General features: G+C 27.6%; 1 non-coding gene across 1 annotated transcript; it reads right to left on the bottom strand.

Moving 5' to 3' along the window:
• Positions 1-2,538: 2,538 nt before the first annotated feature.
• Positions 2,539-2,626, bottom strand: TRNAS-GCU (transfer RNA serine (anticodon GCU)). The gene has a single exon. It is a non-coding gene; the product is annotated as a tRNA-Ser (tRNA).
• Between the last annotated feature and the right edge of the window lie 2,000 nt (positions 2,627-4,626).

Below are 4,626 nucleotides of genomic sequence, written 5' to 3'. Positions count from 1 at the left end.
ATAATCGAAAGAAAAGAACTAGGAGATCCCCATATCTATCATATAGACTAAACAAATGTTTCTGAAAGTAATTATTGAAATAAAATAAAGTTTTCAATGAAATAGAACGATAACAAGACATACATATAAGCATTTCCTCATTTTCTGCGTAGTTTATTTGACCTGAAAAATTCAATAATCTTTCTGCAATTTTTACCTAAGGTAATGTAATAAGGTAAAGTGAATAAGATAATAGATTTTGTCTCAATTGTTACATAGATTTACAATTATTCATTAGAATTAGAGAAACCACAAAATACTTAAAAACGAGGTTCAAAGAAAATACATATGTTACGTATGTAACTTGATTGTTTTTTAATGATACTCGGACAGACGCAGACATTGAAATTGGTATTTTTCGTTGACGATTAACTCCTATCTACTCCGTCAATTCTATGAAGATGATGAATCATAAATCAAAAAAGAATCCTATATTATATGTAGTTTAGGGAGTGCTAGACTATTTTGTATAAATGCAAGTTAAAACAAGTCCAGATTAAGTCATTGCTCCTATTTTTTTTTTTACTTTAAACCAGTTAATCCTATTGATTATTGATTATTGATTGAAGTTAATTAGTACCCCAATATCAAACGAACACCCGCGTTTATAATTTATAAATCCACAGAAAATTAATAATCAGACTGCACCACCATTTAAAGTTAAAGTATAGGGAAAAAAGAAAGAGAGGCTTTCGCATTTATATTTAGAATGCATCATTGAAAATTCCAATGGATATAAGAAGTAAGGCTTTTTTTTTTATTTTTATGAGTAACTAATTTAAATATGAAAGGTATGGACATAGAATGAAAAGCCCGTCCCCGGATCTTTTTTTTTATATTATAATAAAAACTCTTTTCTTTTGATCTATGTTCCCATCTTACTTGGATACAAATAGATTCAATTACATCTGTGTGTTATTTGGTGTTATTTGAACACGATTAAATTTGCGAAAAAGATATAATTCAGATAAGAATTAATCATTATAAGAAAAAAGAATCATATTCTATCCAATATTATTATACTCTTAATAAAAAAAAAAAAAGACAATCTTTTATTCTGATATAAAATCGGTATTATGATACGACATATATAATCTGATATGATATATATAATAAGTATGCTCTGGGACGGAAGGATTCGAACCTCCGAATACCGGGACCAAAACCCGTTGCCTTACCACTTGGCCACGCCCCATTTTATATTTCTATTCGACATTAATAAACACTAATATTCTTATTAGTTGTTCGTCAATTATAGTCTAAATATCTATAGAATAGATTGTTACTAGGATTTTGATACATTTAGATATAGAATTAAACGAAATTTATTGATCATTACATATAATTCAATTAAGATATTGTATGAAAGTATGATTTCTTCTATTCTCTTTTAATTTGAGAATTGAAGTATTTTTGGTTGAGTTAGTTCAAATCAAAGAAAAGTTTTTTGGTCTACCTTATTTTTATTTTTTAATTTTTACTCATTTTTTTTATATAACTTAAACTTAAAAAAAAAAAATAACATTATATTATTAAATTATTAATTTTATATTATTAATAACAATAACTCATATTAATAACTCAATCAAAATAAATACAATTATCTTCAAGAACAAAACAAAAAAACAAAACGTTTGTTATGCTTAATATCTTTAGTTTGATCTGTATCTGGTTTAATTCTACTCTTTCTTCAAATAGTTTTTTCTTCGCCAAATTGCCCGAAGCCTACGCTTTTTTGAATCCAATCGTAGATTTTATGCCAGTAATACCTGTGCTATTTTTTCTCTTAGCTTTTGTTTGGCAAGCTGCTGTAAGTTTTCGATGAGATTTTGAATACTGTCCTAGAAAAATTCATGATTTATTATAAAAAAAAGATTCTAACAATTGATAAGATCGGATAAGTCTTATAGTATAAAGCTTCAATTCAAATATTGAAATTCTTGTATCGCCACGATAAGTCTGGAGATCACCCCATTTACTAATTCGGACCCTTTTTTTACATTGAAAGAACCTATTAGAGTCCCCCACAATTAGATATTGTGGGTATGCAAAAAATTTTGTTAATGAAAGACTTGACTCATATTACATTACAAATGAATTTATGAAAATTCCTTTCTATTTCTTCTATTTCTAGCTTTATAAAAACCATTTTTGGTGTCAAAATGCGGTATATGTGGTATAAAAATGGAGAATCTATTCTCTTTTTTTCCAAAAAAATGATCTTGGAGATTGTGTAATGCTTACTCTCAAACTATTTGTTTACACAGTAGTGATATTCTTTGTTTCTCTCTTTATCTTCGGATTCCTATCTAATGATCCAGGACGTAATCCTGGACGTGAAGAATAAAAAATAAAGTTTTTGTTTTCCTTGCTCGATTTTTAAATGTTCTTAGGATTTTATTTATTCCACATCTTTAACTATTAAATAAAAAAATAAAAAAAAAAAAAGACTCGTCGAAATTGAAAGATAAATAAAAAATACCACGTCATTGACAAAAGCGGAAAGAGAGGGATTCGAACCCTCGGTACGAAAAACCCGTACAACGGATTAGCAATCCGACGCTTTAGTCCACTCAGCCATCTCCCCCAATCGAAAAAGGATAATTACTATGTTACATTACACAAAAAGTAAGGTTTGAAAAAAGAGTCTTTCTTTCTTTTATACCATACCTCTTATTTTTATTTTTTATATTCTTTTTATTATATATAATTATATAGTATCTAGACATATAAAATATAAAAAATATTAAAAAATATAGAAACTAAAAGTAATTCCATTGAGATAAAGTAAGGGCTCGAAAGAGATATCTCCAATCCACTATTCCAATGAATATAAATTATAATTCTATAATTATATATATATATATTATAAGTAATAATAGTAATAATATATATTATAAGTAATAAATTATATATTACTACTATATAATTTAATATATAATAAAAGTACCTCTTTGATTTCGTCTCCAAGAGCTTTTTTTAATTCCACAGCCCGGCCTGGTCAGTACCTCGCTGGGCCTTTTTTGTTCCAATGAATCATAGAAAAAATGATTTATTTGATTTGAAAAAAGGATACTTGTTATTGAAACAACAACAATCATAATAAAGACTATTTCGATTCCTATGATACAGAATAGAATCAAAGTGCCATTTCTTAATTATTTGATCTTTCTTTTTTTTATTCCATTTACTTTACTGGAATAAAAAAAAGAAAGAATGGAACCATATATTCTTGCAGAATTTTATGTTTTGGCGTACATTATCGAACCGTATCCGTCAATGTCAAAGCACCCCCATCAAAAAAAGGTGTTATTTAGTTATTTAAATGACTCCTCTTTCCCTAATTTAATCGGGCTCCTTGAACAAAGCACGTCAACGCTCTAATTTTCATGATTCTTTTCTGATCCTATCTTCTTAATTATTATGGCTAATTTTTTTGTTCGACAAAGGATACATTTATATACAATAATCACATTGTAGCGGGTATAGTTTAGTGGTAAAAGTGTGATTCGTTCTATTAATCCCGTAATAGTTAAGGGGTCCCTTCGGAATGTTTGATTACTATTCCGATCAAAAACTTTATTTCTTAAAAGGATTTAATCCTTTACCTATCAATGAAAGATTCGAGGAAGAATGGACATTCTCGTGATTTATATCCAAAAGATTCAATTAGAAATTAAAAAAAAAATTGGATTATGAAATTACGAAACATAATTTGTTTTTAAATTGGATCAATACTTCCAATTGAATGAGTATGAGTAAAGTATCCATGGATAAAGAGAGAAGGGAGTATTTCTAATCGTAACTAAATCTTCAATTTTATGATTTGTATGTATAAGAGAGATTGAAGCAAAATAGCTATTAAACAATGACTTTGGTTTACTAGAGACATCGACATATTGTTTTAGCTCGGTGGAAACAAAATCCTTTTCCTAAGGATTCTTTCAAATAGAAATAGAGAACGAAGTAACTAGAAAGATTGTTAGAATCCCCCTCTTCTATAGGGATCATCTAGAAAGCGGGTTGTTTTGAATGCATTCAAACGGAAAAGCTGACATAGATGTTATGGGCCGAAATTCTTTTTTCATTTTTTTTTTATTTCGTTTACATCTGACATCTGTGGAATTTATCCATCTTCCATAAAGGAGCCGAATGAAACCAAAGTTTCACGTTCGGTTTTGAATTAGAGACGTTAAAAATGATGAATCAACGTCGACTATAACCCCTAGCCTTCCAAGCTAACGATGCGGGTTCGATTCCCGCTACCCGCTTATATCTCTATATTTATTATTCTAGATTTAATATATATATATTATAGATATTATATCTAGAATAATTTATTCATTTATATTTATTATATATTAAAATTAACATTAATTATATTAATATATTAAATAATATAAAAATAATATAATTAATCAGATTAATGTAATTAATCTAATTTAATGTAATTAATATACCGAATCGTTGAATTGAATGTGCAATTTTTGGAATTCTCTCACATATTCTTTTTTTCAGAAAAAAAGATGTGACAATTAAACTAAGAAAAAAAAAAAGCGTCCATTGTCTAATGGATAGGACAGAGGT

The sequence above is a fragment of the Corylus avellana genome, unplaced genomic scaffold (genome assembly GCF_965113065.1).
Source record: "Corylus avellana unplaced genomic scaffold, dhCorAvel1.hap1.2 HAP1_SCAFFOLD_102, whole genome shotgun sequence".
Classification (NCBI taxonomy): Eukaryota; Viridiplantae; Streptophyta; class Magnoliopsida; order Fagales; family Betulaceae; genus Corylus; species Corylus avellana.
This window is presented reverse-complemented; position numbering and strand designations above follow the sequence as displayed.